Raw genomic sequence first — 14,154 nt, 5'->3', positions numbered from 1 at the left:
TAAAATAACCCCTGGAAGGATTAAAAGTATATCCCTCTGTAAAGATAACTTAATGTTTCTTACAAAGTGTCATTTGTTCTGTGAATTGTAATTACACATGACTGCTTAGTCATAGGAGTTGAGTAGAGTGGGTATTTAAGTGTGCTGACCAAATGATTTAAACCAACTTAATTTGTAATTTGATTAATGGCCGTTTCTGGCTATCTTTGCTTAAACTGTTAACTCTGAAGTGTTCCATTCAATACTTTGAGAACACTTTTTTGTTTTTAGATAACATTTACCAATCTGTGTACGTCATGGAAATATTGACCTTGATGAAATTCAGTGCCGTCATTTGTGTGTGTTTCCAATATTTGTAAATTGAAGGCTTTTTATACAATGGAAGTAAAACAGTAATGTTAATCTAGCTTGTGACTTTTTTCTTCAGCATTTGATGATATCTTTATTCTGAAGTTATTTCTCCTACCTCCAAAGCGCATACCAAATGGTTTTTGCAACATTGAAAAACAAAATGACTTACCCTAGGGTGAAAAAAACCCTCCATGCTCGCTCTACGTGTGACACCTCTTTGTATTGCAGAGCTTTAGAGCCGGTAGTTTCATAAAGCAGTGCATGAATTTCTCTTTTGCGTTAGCAGTGCTCCTTGCAGGTGTTACTTCTGAATATTGGCATATGTTATGCTTTTGTTTTTTTTGGGAAGGGGGAGATTGTTCCTTTTTAGTGCATGTTAAATGTTAAATCCAATAAGCTGCATTTATGTACCATCCTAGCCATCTCATAGACTGGGCATACAAATTGAACTTGGCATCGACCAGTAACGGGACCATGGGCTCTTAAGGTACCTGCCCTTTTTTCTGAAAGGAGCAACACAAACATTTCAATATCTCAGATTAGTATGTCAGGCATGTGTGCTTACCCCTGCCATCTAGTTTTGGGTCTGGGTGTGTGCAAGTTGTTTTTCTTAGAAGTCTTTCGAATCACGAGGTAGTGATTCCTCACTTGAGCGATGATGTGCATGGGCATAGACTCCGTTGTTGGACTGTTTTCGTTCTGCTGTCTGGTTCGGACATGTTGTCTGGCCCGGCCCTGTTGCTGTGCTTTTTATGGTTTGCACAGTACCTTCTCTCCTTTGGCATTGTATTGTATTGGATTGTGTTCCTATTTCTTTGCGTATAGACGTTAGAATATTTTGATCGAGCCGGGTCCGTCTCGATCGCGGCCACTCCTAGGCCTCGCTCTTTTGCTATTGTCCTCACTGCCACGCCAAATACCCTTGGACCGACTTACATCAGGTCTGTAATTTGTACCTCTCACTGGAACACAGCGAGGCTGACTGCGAAGCCTGTCGCTCCAAGAAAACTCTTCACTATTGTTGTGTTGGTCAGCTCGAGATGTCGCAGAGGAGCTTGGAAGAAACACCAGACCTTTTCTTTCTCAACGTAGAGTGTGTACATTCACAGCCTTCTGCTGCAGATTAAGAAGTCTTCTCCGTTGAAGGCAGCTCCAATTCTGACTTGGAGATCAACCTTGCAATGGAAGACCTACCACCTACGCAACATTCTGTAAGTGCTGCAATCCCTCCCACTAGACACCATCCGAACAGCCATCAGCTAAAAAGCAGGTAGCTCCTCTGCAACAGCAAACAGAGGCTTAGCTAACTGTGGCCCAAAAATCTGCCATTGTCCTCTGGCCATGGTTGGCACTAAACAACTGCTTTGGATGCCCTGCTCAGTTCGGCGCCAAAGAAGCGTTCCAAGCCAAGTGCTTGGGCTCAGGCTATCCTTGCACTGACTTGTCCTTCGGCGTTGATCCAATCAATGCCTTAGAGTTAACCCGTCTCTTTACTGAGCAGACCATCGGCACCGGAACCAACAACTTTCTGATACAAAATCTTCGAAGTCTATGTCTAAGCCTTGCTCTGGCTCAACAGTCAAGCCCATCCTTCATGAACTACAGGAACTGCTCGATTCCAGGCAGAAGCATCTCCTCATACACCCTCATACAGGCCGCATCCTTGCCTGCTCTTCCGCCTATGGTGCTCCATCATCCATACGGCAGCTATCATTTCAGAAAGCCTTGAACACTCCAGTCCATTACTGTGAAAATACACAAGAAGGCAGAAAGGCCACCAGCCCTTCACCTCTTGCATCTTCACCACCTATTCCCCTCGCCCTCTTCACTTCATTCTCTAGGGTATCTACTTGACAATACACCCCAGGGATCTTCACATTCTGATACAGATGGGAGTGGGGGAGGGAGGACACATTTGATATTCTCCACAGGATTACCCCTGGGTCAATCAGCCTACCTGCCGTTTTCCCACAACCAGACTGTTACTGAGTGGGCTCTCCAAACATTTGATGTCAAGAAAATCCTCATATACTACATTGATAAAACAAAAACGTTCAGGAAACTGCAACTGCTTTTTGTTTTCGCCCAACCCTGTAAAGGAAAGGCTATATCCAAATTGGGCTTTGCCAGATGCATAGTTAGATGTATGCTAAAGCTAAAAGGACTTTACCTACTCCTCCTAGAGGGCACTCTATTGGAAAGAGAGTAGCGTCTATAGCCTTACTAGGGAGCATCCCAATGGCTAGCAAATGAAAAGCAGCTACCTTGTCTACACCACACACTTTCACTTAACACTACTGTGTGGATGTTGTAGCACGCCAACAAGCTAATGTTCACCAGTTTGTTCTCTGTACACTTTGCAAACAACTGCAACACTTACAGGTTAGCCACTGTTTTACTCTATGCACAGCATGTGTATCTACAGCCTCGCATGCCTCAAACCGAAAATGTTACTTACCCTGCAATTCTCTTTTTGTGTCATGTAGTGCTGTTGATTCCCCTTTCCAACCCTCCTCCTAGACACCTGTGGCTGTTGCAGTATCTCTTAATATATCCCTTTTTTCCACTTATGCATGCACATATCTTACCTATCACTTTGTTTCACACTCCACCCTCCCCACCGTGTGGGAAAACAATCTAACAATGGAGTCTATTCCGATGCGCATTATCACTAAAGGGAGAAGTCACTCACTTTCAGGACCCAAAACTAGAAGGCAGGAGTATGCACTGCTTGTTAATCTACAGCACTATATGCCACGAACAGATGATTATATGGTATGTAATATTTTCCTTCTTTGTCATCTACCACCCCTTAATGCAAGAGTTGAACCACAACTGGGTCAGTAGGAGGGGTGCAAACTATTCAGAGGATAGTTATCCACTTCTTATAAAAGGAACTGTGGCCGGTGTAATGGAAGCACTTAAACCTCTCCTTAAGCATTGAAAACCCTAAAGTCTCTCCCATCACCTCTTGGATCATTGTCACTTTTCCGTTTCTGCTTCATACCCTTCTTTGTTATTTTTTTTAATTAAATATAACAAACTTTATTGGGGTATTACAAGAGATTCCAGAAATCAACAATAAATCATAGTCCATACCCTTCTTTGTCATGCACTGCCTGGAAATTGAAGGCCATTTATTTGGGTATATTTCTAAGGCAGAATACAAACCTAGTCAGTGAGTGGATTTCATACTTTGAAGTGGTATGGGCAGGATAAACTTTAAATAGCATGAGTGGTTGATTTTGGAGCTGAAAAATGTGAACAGCACTGCTCCTGTGTGACAGGTTGCACGGTTTGACTTTGTTCCGCCCCAGAAATGATGGAGCAGGAAATAAGCTCCACCCCAGCTTGTAAACTTTAATTTCTTTCGGTCTGCAACTTCGTACATGGATCCGGTGCTCACTCCCAACTCGCCAGTTGAGTTTTTTTTTTCAATTTTTATCAACTGTGCAACTGAACAATGTCCTCTTCTAAAACTGAATGCTTTAAGTGTTGTAAGAACTGTGAGACCTCCCTATGAAGTGTGCCTCGTGCTTGTGTTCGGGGTACAACTCAGTCTTGTGAGGAGTTTGCCCTTATGAATCTGAAGTCTGTTCGGTAACGCAGAGCTCACCTGTACATCACACACTACCGATTGAAGTCGCAGAAGTCCTGATCCTGCTTTAATTGGAGGATGCTGACCCTTCCAACTCTCAGGGCCATTTCTGCAACAAGTTCTTATCACTGTGCAAGTCTAAATCAAAGCAGAAATACAAGGCGGGCCAGCTGGATTCAACCCCCCACCGCAATCACCCAGCCACAGGAAGCCTGGGCACCCCTTGGTCTCATTCCCAGACCCCCACTGAGAAGCTTGAGTCTGTAGATGATCCTTATGCACCCTGTGTTTCTGGGGTTGTCAGCAATGTTGCAACAGATAGATCAAGGCCTTTAAAGAGGCCATATAGCACATTTTCATCACTATTATGGCTCTGTCTGGTGCGCTTTCCGACCCCAGTGCCTGCAGATGCTGTGAGCCACTTTTCTGCCGGCGAGGCTACCCTTTGCGATTTCTGGGTCTCTGGAAGCAGCCTTGTGTTCGGCTCAAATGCAAGAGCTGACTTCCAGTCCAATCTCCTCTACATTGCCGCTGGAGGAAGACACCAGTCTTATTGTTCTTTATGACTCCGACCCAATTTCAACTCTACCCTGACCGAGGTTATATACTGACTGGCAGTGAGGGGTACTACACTTACAATTGCCTACTATGAAAGTAAAAATAATGTTTTAAAAGATGTTTTACAGCCTGGAGAAACTTCCCCTGAGCTCTAATTGACACTTATGGGCACCTAATCTGCTGTGTTCCTGTTCTCCAGTGAACCGGCAGGTTGGCAGGTGACAGGCTGAAGCCAACCCCCCCCCCCCCCTTTTTTTTTTTGGGACACATCACCCTACACGAGATAGTTTGATTGCTCAAGTTTCCACCAGTCATTCCCTACCACACATCCAGACTAATATAAGATGCTCACACTGATTCAGGTTGTCTCTGTCCTGGATCCAAGCAATTAGCTTGATATGCCCACCCTACAGTCCCACAGATGCTATTTGTGGTTCAAGGTCGACCAGGAGCATTTTCAGTTTACTGTGCTCACTTTTAGTCTCATCAGTGCTGATTTAGATGTTCACGAAAGCATTGGCGGTGGTCACTATACTCCTTCGGAGGTCTGAGTTTCCCCGGAATACTCGCTGTAGTAGGTTTGATCTCCAGTCTGTGGTAGTTGTAGACTTCCTCCAGATGATGACGTTTCTGACATCACTTAGGTTCCTTGTTAATATATCGAAGTCATCCCTGACACGTTTGCAGAAGCTCTCCTATATTGGAACAGTCCTAGATACTGTGCAGTTTCGAGGCTTCCCCTCTCTCCATCACAAGTCTAGGACATTAAGGCCATGATCCTCATGGTATGCAGCTTGTTGACTATGCCAAGTGGCCATGCAGGCTCTGCAGTGGAACCTGAAGACTCAGCATACCCATTCCGCCCTGGTTTCAAATTAGGCTGCAAGAGATCTGCAGGGGTGGCTCTGCTGCAGTTGTACTAGCAGACTACCCTTCTTCCTGCTCCGTCCAGTGCTGGTGGTGATGACAAATGTCAGTTTGGGCAGTCATCTGGGAGAGATGGAGGTAAGGACTCTAGTCTCTGGCGGAGGCCCATCTCAATATCAACCTATTGTAGTTGCGGGAAATTCTCCTGGCACTGAAAACCTTCCTATTGTCTATCAATGTGAGACTGGTTCAAGTTCTCACAGCAACACCACTGCCATGTTATACTGCAACAAGCAGGGTGGGTCCTGTCCCAGGTGGCACTTTGTCCCTCGAGCTGACTGGAGCTTCCAGGAATTTCTCTGGTTTGAACCATCTAGCAGGATCTTAGAACACCAGGGCGGACCAAAAAGCTTGACTGGGCCTGGTGGATCTTGAATGGCAGTTACACCCCGAGGTGGCACAGGCCATCTTCCAGAAATAGGGAGAAATCATGCAAGATCTTTTTGCCATCTTGAAACGCTCAATGTCAAGCGTTTTGTGTGCTGTATTTTCCAAGAAGGCTGTCTTTTGGAGACCCATTTCAAATAGTGAAGCATGCGATTCCTGTACGCTTTTATGTTGCTGCCTCTCCTGCCCGGAGTTCTTCCTCCGGCTTGGACAAAGAGCGTTTGATACCCTAATCTCCTAGGCATGAGCATCTGTCCTTCGATGAGGCTACTGCTTCAAGGGGACCTGTTGTCGCAGCAGAAGGGTAGCCTCCTCTACCTGAACCTACACAATTTGCACTTCCATGCATGGAGAGTGAACAGCAGCTGCTGATTCCATTTGATCTTCCTTATAAAGTTGTGTATGTCATTCTGGCTGCGAGGCATTGTCCAACAAAGTCAGACTCTGCTAGGACAAGGTTGTAGCCTAGTGTGGCAGCCACAATATTGACCTATTACAGGCCAACCCGTTGGATGTAGTTTTGTTTGTTTAGGCTCTGGCCCAGCAAAATCTTGCATTGGGCACTGTGAATGGTGATATGTTGGCCCTATTATATGTTTACTGGACCAACCGTCCTTGCCCAGATCACTTATGATGAGATTTCTAAAAGCATGCCATTCGGACAAATACTCAGCTGTCCACTATGCCTTCTGAAGCTGGAGACTGTTCCTGTTTGCAGTAACTTTGACTTGCCATGTAACTGAGCTCCAAGCATTCTCTGTGCAACCAGATTTACACTACTCTTTTCCAGAATAAAGTGCTGTTGAGTACCAGGACGGTCTTTTTACCAAATGTTGTGACACGTTTTCATTGTGGCAAGTCCATCACTCTCCTTGCATTTTTTGCTCCACCTCACCCCCTCAAAGTGAAGCTGAGACTCCTTTACTTAGATCAATAGTTATTAATATTTTGTCTTTTGTGGACCGCTTATTAATCATTACTAGAATCTGGGACCCGACTGAGTCAATATTTTAATCCAGGGACCCCCACTCAGTCATTACTGAAAGCCAGGAACTATTTTTGATGCTAACCAAACGGACCCCCCCCCCCAACAGAAACTAGCATTCAATAAAAATATACACAAATTATATATTTTTTTAATTAATTCACGAACCAATATTTAAAAAAATCTAAATTTTAATGGGAAAGTTGAAGATTGTATAACATTGAGACCACTCATCGTCCAGACTGTATTCTGATTAATGCACTTGCACTGCTCCCATGAATCAATCTGAGGTACTAACTTATTTTTTTTAGCCTCCAATTTCAAATTCTGTTGCATCTAAAATTTTCAATTTTGCTTCTTTGTATACACTTTAATAATCTGTTAATGTATTTTTTTAAGCAGTTCCGGACCTTCTTAGTAGACTCGGAGGGATTCCGGGGCCACAGGTTAAGACCCACTACCCTACATCACAAAAGTACCTCAAATTTTTACATCGATCACACAAAAGACTATCAGGCGGGCAATCTTTTTGTGGTGTTCTCTGATTGAATCACAGAAAAGCTCTGTCATGGTGGATAGTTCTCAGCGTTAAGATCTGTTACTCAATGGCCAAGAAGCAGCCCGCGGGGGGACTGCAGGAACATTCCACCAGAGACAAGGCTGCTACCAGCATGGAGGCACCTGGAGTGCCTGTCCTTGATATAGATCAGGCTGCGACATAGGCGTCAGTGCACACGTTCACTAAGCACTAATGCCTTTAAAGTCATGTCTGACTGGATGGCCATTTTGCATGTTCGGTCCTGCAGGAGTTTACGTATGGAATGTTCTAAAGCGTCTCCACCTTGTGAAGATACTGCTTTTGTATCCATCAGAAAAACAAGGCTATTTACCTATGGTAATACTCTTTCTGATGAATAGTCTTATCTAACCACTGAGTCTTCACTGACCTTCCCCCTCACTTTTCTGCAAAATGCTCTGTTTCCATCTAACAAGGTCCCAAATTAGAGCTCTGCTCATTGGTACCTCTGCTTATTGTTGAACGCATTGATGATCCAGGCGGAATTAAAGAAACTAACATCGCCACTCAGGGGTGGAGCTTATAGCCAGCTCCATCGTCTCTTCCGGTGCAGAATGAAGTCTGCTCTGAGCTGCATGGAGCCACCTGTCGACAAGTATAAGCTAGGCTTTTAAATGTCACAGAATGAGATTGTGCTTTGTGTATTGGGTTTCACTTGGCTGCTTGTAGTAGGGCTGATCGTCCTCCAGATATCTGCTTTCAAGGTGCATCTTGTGGTCCTTTTTTAGAGCCTAGCGCAGTGCGCATGCGCTGCTTTTTTGTGAGGCTTCTTGTAAGTACTCTAAACTTCTCCATGTGGGGCTGATTCCTCCCACACATTAGATTGACTTTTGCGTGTGTCTTTCACTAAGGAAAGCACACAGTTTGCTAAAGGCAGGTGCATGTCCCACCTTCTTTTTTTAAAGTTCTCTCACACTGCGTTTTGCTCTCGGGAGCGAGCAGCGGCTCGCAGGGTGGCAGCTGCATTCCTCGGGTCAGGTTACTACCTACTTTTCTATATTTGCCTTCAAATTCTTAATCTTTTCTCTGCTCCGTTGTTACATGCTTTATCTCTTGCCTATTCCCTACATGCCCTTTTATGTTTCATTCATGCTGTTATGTCCTCTGTTTTATCTAGCTACTGATGACCTGAAGGAGACTGCAGCCAGCACTAGCAACAGAGCATTCAACGTGCCTTCTCCTTTCACCCTTGCCCACCTTCCTTCCCCTTTTACCACCTTCATTAGTGCCTTACATTTTCATAATCCTTCTTCCTGCTCCTTCAACGCAAAGGAGTATGAAACAATCCTGCAATCTTGGGGTGAAACGATCACACTCCTCCCTCACTATACTCTGACATCTTACACACAGAACCCACTTCCTGATGCCCCTACGGCAAGGTGGCTGCACCTTGAAGGAGCTCTGCTGACCGGACAAGAATTATCGTGAATATCCTGGACTTAGGCCTGCCAAAATGGCCTGAAACACTTGCCTGCGATGCGGGTCACACTATAGCCTGATCCGATCCATTTTCAGAAGCCGAGCTGGCCGGTAAACTGAACAAGCGATGTCCACTGCGGACCGGGTTTCCTGCCTCTGGCCCCCGATGTCTGCGCTTGTCCCTCATTGCCAGCGAGGAACAGCCTGATGGCCTGCACACCGGAGCACCCAGGGAATGAGGAGCGGCTCCACCTTCCTAATTAGTGTACCGATGAGAGCCGTGAAAGCTTTATAATCACACTCTGGTCGGGCAAGGAGGTCGCCTGGCCCAAGATGGCTGACGCCTGAGACATCGCCTGCTAGAACCACGAGAGATACGAAGCTCCTCTTGCCCCTGTTCACCAGAGCACACCGGAGCACGCAAGGAATGAGGAGCAGCACCTCCCCTCCCTAATGGTGTCCGATGTGAGCCGGGAAAGCACTTTAAGCACACCTCGGTTGGGCAAGGAGGTCGTCTGGCCCAAGATGGCAGATGCCTGAGACAGTGCCTGCTTTAAGCAAAAATGATTCGAAGCTCCTCTTGCCCCTGACCACCGGAGCACGCAGAGAATGAGGAGCGTCTGTCCCCCCCCCCCCCCCCCCCCATGGTGTGCCGATTGGAGCCGGGAAAGCATCTAAGCACACTTCGGTCGGGCAAGGAGGTAGCCTGGCCCAAGATGGCTGACGCCTGAGACATTGCCTGCTTTTAGCACAAAGGATTCGTAGCTCCTCTTACCCCCTGATAACCGGAGCTCGCAAGCGGAGAAAGGTTTGGCTCCCCTTCCCTGGCTCTGCACAAAGGGAAGCTGATTACAAAATACGGACAAGCATCAATATCAACAAGGATCCAGATAGACCTGAAGATCTTGCCTGGACTCAAAATGACCGACACATAGGACTTCTCCGGCCGAAGGTTCTGCCACTCACTGGAAGTTTTCGAGCTCCCGCCCTCCAGGCCACCCACAGGGATGAAGGCCTCCCCACCCCATTCCTGACCAATTGGAAGCCCAAAAAGGAAGCCAAAAGTCCCAGAAAGTCTTAAAGCCTAAGCCTGGCCCCCTAGAAAGCCGACGCCGAGGACATCTCAACCTAATAGTCTGCAGCCTCCACTAAGCTCTACGTGTCACCGCCCACTGATTCACTCACTTGGATGAAGGCTCCCACCTCAGACCTGCCCAAAGAAACCCCAAAAAGGAGCCTTACCACGCTTTGGACTAGCACGGAGTGCATGCCTGACCTTAAGACGACTGACACTATCCCTCACCAGCAAAAGAGAGTAAGGCACTTAACTCTCTTTAGGTCCCCTACGCACTGGAAGGCAATACCTAGGACGCCAAAGCTGTCTTTAAGCCGGAAGAACGGGGCTCAGAACATCGGCTCCGCGGAAGAGAACGCTCGCGAGCCCTGGGTTCCCCTTATCGACCCCCGCACCCGAGGTGAGCAGACCTCTAGAGGGGTTATCGAGAGGTGCTACCTATTTTACGGCGAGGGGTTTGCCCGAAGGGGGTGCCTTTTGGTTGCCTGACTCTGCAATTGCGGCGCCAGTGACCCAGCAGTGCTGCTAATTCTCACTGCTCACCGTGTGGACTCCTGGGGCATGGTGGCGTGTGGAGATCCCTGGGAGTGGCAGCACGACTTTGACCACGCGCCCCTGTTTGCTGCAGAGGAGCCCGTCATGGCGGTGGCTCGCAGACACGGAATGGAGCCTCCATTCACCAGACTTTGGGTCTCCCCAAAGTCTGCACGGACCGCAAACTGTGCCACAGCACCCGCCTCCCCCGCAACGACAAATTGGCAAGAGAAAAACACTGAGGTGACCAGAGCGACCCCATCATGGCCGAAAATGACTTCTTCCCAAACACAATGCTGAACTTTGACTTACTCTTCCCGTCCAGGACTGCGCCTACCCTTATGCGAACACCTGCAATTCTTTCTTTCCTCCCCGCTCTACTCCTCTCCACTTACCTGCTACTGACCTCTGCCCTCACCTTGTCCTGGCCCTAGTACCCACCCTGCTTACCCGTGAATTTTCCCTTGGCATGTGAGATCTAGATATTTTGCCTGATGCCAGATGGAGCTACCTGGTTTAGCAATGGGGAGAAAGGTCGGGGATTCCATCCTTGGACGTCACCTACCCAGTCGGTCTTCAGCCAGACTTCCTTTCATCTCTCCTGTCATCTCTTCCCGCATCCTCCCTCTATGTCTCTCATTCTCCTTCTCCATGCTCGTTTTGTTTCCCTTGAGACCTAGCTATTTGGCCAAAGCCCAGTGGAGCTACCTGATAGCTATAGAGGAGATGGGTTTTGAGACTCCCCCATGACCTTCACCTACCCAGCCGGACTTTGGGCAGACCTTCCTTCGTCTTTCTGCTGTATCTCCCCTTCCCCCCATCCCCTCTATACTCCACTTATCTCGTTCTCTATGATCTTGTAATTGTTTTTCTAGCAACTGTTGTATATTGAAACGGATGTAATCATGTAATTCTGTTGAACCTCATGTAAAGCGCTCTGATACCTCCGGGTCTAGCCAGCGCTATATAAAACTCTTTAAATAAAGTAAAATAATATAAATACGCTTCCATTGAGTGAAATGGTTGCACTTCAGGCACCCTACTCAGGGCAAGTACCAAATTGATTCACCTTACGTTCATGCACCTTTTGCTGCCACTACCAAACTTCGAGGTTCACCCACTCACAATGTGCAGTGGTACCACGAAGAAAACCCACATGGAATCCCTCCCACTCCCCTCAAGTGTGCCTGATAGTGCAAGTCCATTTGGAAAAAAAAAACTGAGATCACACTTATGCTCTCAGGTAAGAGAAAATCCCTAGCTCTCATTGTGAGAAATCACTACTCCCACCCTTGACAAGTTAAGAAATCCGAATCCTGGTGAAGATGCAGTCTAAATCTCCTTTATGAAGGAGTTAAAATGTCAGGCTTACCTTGAGATTGATGGGTCTGTAAAAGTCTAAATTCCTGTCCATTAACAGCCTGAAACATGATCTGTTGCTGCGTCACAATTAATAGTAGAGCTGAGGACTCTCTTAGTTCCCTAAGGCGTGCAACAGTATCTTCTTTAAATTTTACCTGCATTTTAGTACTTTATGCAGGTAACAAACTATGAAGTCATAACATCCATGCCCTCTTGACCTCTAGGTAAGCTCACCTGTTTGATTCTTCAAGCCCTTACTTTCAATATGATTTTGAGCTTGTATTCCTCCTCACCAAATGTAACTCTTTATGTTCTGGATAACCCTAATTTTGATGGCTTTGAAACCTGCAGATAAAGGCAGGAAGATTTTGCGTGAGCGGCATTCTTGTCTAGTTTCTTATTTCGGAATGTTTTGAGAATGTGGATTTCTGGGGTCCGTGACCAGTGTTGGTAGTTTAAAAACAGGTAAAGTGTATTGCAGTCTGGAACTACGCATTTCAGAACTGCTGTTGGCCTGCTCACGTTACAGAATGCTTTTTTGGTGTTGAATGGAAAAACCCCAGCATTGGCTCCTTTTAATATAAATGATTTGTGTGTATGCATATTGTACGTAAAATATTCAGGAATTGCTTGTATTAAAAACAATTGGTTTGGGTCCATCCATATGGGGGGGGGGGGAGAAGAGAGATGAAAAAAAAACACACACACACTTAAAAACAATGCAAATTTACTTAAGATCTTATCAAGTAGTTCTGAGACTATGCTCTCCATATGGAAGACTTTACGCCAGTCTTAGTATATCGATGTCTTGCCACAGAGCCGCCACATGCCTCTTCACCATGTTAGATTCAGAGCAGAGAATCTGCTTTCTTAGTGAAAGATTTGCCTCGATCACAGCAGCAACACCTCAGGAGCTGAAGCAAGTTTACTGCCTTTGCATTGATATTAACCATGGATATTGGGTAGTTGGATGAGCTTAACTTTGCGCCCTGGACTTGTTTTGGTATCTGTTATATACATCTCTTCTCATAGTGCATATCTGTTTAAAAGTGTTAAAATATTTACAGTCGGCCCACAAACTAGGTTGTTAGAGACTCTGTTTTTATTTCTTTAATGGCTGGCTTAAATTCCTCTTCATGTTAGGGCTGTTCAGCTTGTCCTTTGTATCATGCATAAGGTTGATTGTGTTTCTCCTCTATCCGTATGGAAGGAATTCTGTTAACTTTGTTTTCTCCTCTATAATCTGTTCTCCACAATTGTTAAAAAAAAGAAATCGGTGATGAATTTTATGTCCTTGTGTATTCTTGTGGCTAAGATTTTAACTTATTTATTGTGCTTTTCATAGCATTACTCGTCTTCAGGAGGCTACTTTAGGCCTTAGCCATTTTAATAGTTTTTCCTGTTTAGATTGTTGTCTGTCTTGAGTATCCCTTTCCACGTATTCTTTGCTTGCCCTTGAAGTCTGGTATCTCACTTTCTCTTAAAGTACTGTTTAATCAGATGCACTATAATTGCAATTTGTTTTCTTTGTATGGAATGCCTTAAAGACTTCCTGCTGCAGTATATACACCTCCTTTGTTGCTCAAAAAACATGCCCCTGTTGGCATGGTTATGCCTTTGGTGTTACACTTGTGTATAAATGCTTCTCCTATTTTTCCCAGGTTCTATCAATCTTGGGACCCTTTAAGACTGTTGGCCAGAGTGGCAGGTGTAGGCACATGATGCATCTCTGGTCTCAAATGCCTGAACAGCTTCATCAGAAGCTTAACAGACCAGATACCAGCAGTGCTGCGAGGCCAAGCCATATGGCATCACCATACCCTGGGCACACATCACGACATGCGGGGATAGCAGCAAGTGACATCCATGGCTTATACAGCTACTGCAATGTAAACAAATAAGGATCAGCTGAAGACTAAAACAATAGCGCACAGGGCAGGGAAAAACACGAATGTATAAACAAACTCCCTAGGCAACTGTCGATAATGACACAGGTAGGTAGATAGATATGGGTTAACACACTAAAGACTTGAATTACATTTTATATCTTTTATTATAAACGTATTATCTTATTGTTGATGAACAAGCAGTGAATAATTTATAGTATAGCATCAAATGACAAGACCACACTCCATATACTTTCACTCTAGCATACATGACATCATCGATAGACCGTGATTTTGAATTTAAATAATATTTACATGATTAGAGCTGCATCTTTTAAATGCAAATTAATATCACATGATCACTAAGACAGTGATACTTGGCTTTAGGATATTGATGAATCTTCGTCAAGCACCTTAATCTGGAAAGCCGCAATAGGAACAGTAGGATACCTTGACACTATTTATGTAAGACACCAGAATACGTTTTGGAAGTGC

The 14,154-nt window shown here is 45.4% G+C and overlaps 1 protein-coding gene across 4 annotated transcripts in view; it reads left to right on the top strand.

Annotated features, from left to right (window-relative positions):
- Nucleotides 1–14,154, top strand: part of NUP153 (nucleoporin 153) — a 454,031-nt gene that overhangs the window by 205,697 nt on the left and 234,180 nt on the right. The gene's annotated exons all lie outside the window — the stretch shown is intronic.

The sequence above is a fragment of the Lissotriton helveticus genome, chromosome 4_1, assembly GCF_964261635.1.
Source record: "Lissotriton helveticus chromosome 4_1, aLisHel1.1, whole genome shotgun sequence".
Lineage (NCBI taxonomy): Eukaryota > Metazoa > Chordata > Amphibia > Caudata > Salamandridae > Lissotriton > Lissotriton helveticus.
This window is presented reverse-complemented; position numbering and strand designations above follow the sequence as displayed.